We start from the raw sequence: 576 nt of genomic DNA on the forward strand, positions 1-576 counted from the left end.
TAACTTCACAATAGTAATCTAGACCCTTTCCTTCGTTTTCTGTATCCTGGCACAGTTTAAACAGCGCTGGAGTGATCCATCCCTTAAAGGTTTGGTGGAACCTGAGGGGCCAACCTCAACCTGCAGCTGGCACCTGGAAAGAGAGCCTCAGTGACTCAGATGATTGATCCAGCAGGACAGTTTCGGTGGAGCCGACCATAAGCCTCAGAGATGCAGACTCCCACGTCCTTGGGGTGGGACTTTCCCTCCCTCCATTCTGCATCTTCTTGCTGGGCGAGCCTATAAGTATTCCACCTGGAAAGGTCACAGCGGAGCAGGTGGGCAGACAGGACCCAGGGAGAGATGGGCTGGATTGAGAGGGGAGAATTTCTTCAGGCAGGGCTCTGTGACAGGGTGGCTGCGGGCTCAGGGTGGGCTCTGGGTACCCTTTCCCCCTCCTCCATCTCTCCCAGAGCCCGCCAGAGAGGAAGATCACGTGTGTCGGAGTGTACGTGTCTGTTGTCTGTTGGGGCAGCTGGGTCTGCCCTGGCCCAGCCTCCGCCGCGGCTCCCTGCTGTTCTGTCTGTGGGGGTCCAG

The sequence above is a fragment of the Ovis aries genome, chromosome 1 (assembly GCF_016772045.2).
Source record: "Ovis aries strain OAR_USU_Benz2616 breed Rambouillet chromosome 1, ARS-UI_Ramb_v3.0, whole genome shotgun sequence".
NCBI classification, from domain to species: Eukaryota; Metazoa; Chordata; class Mammalia; order Artiodactyla; family Bovidae; genus Ovis; species Ovis aries.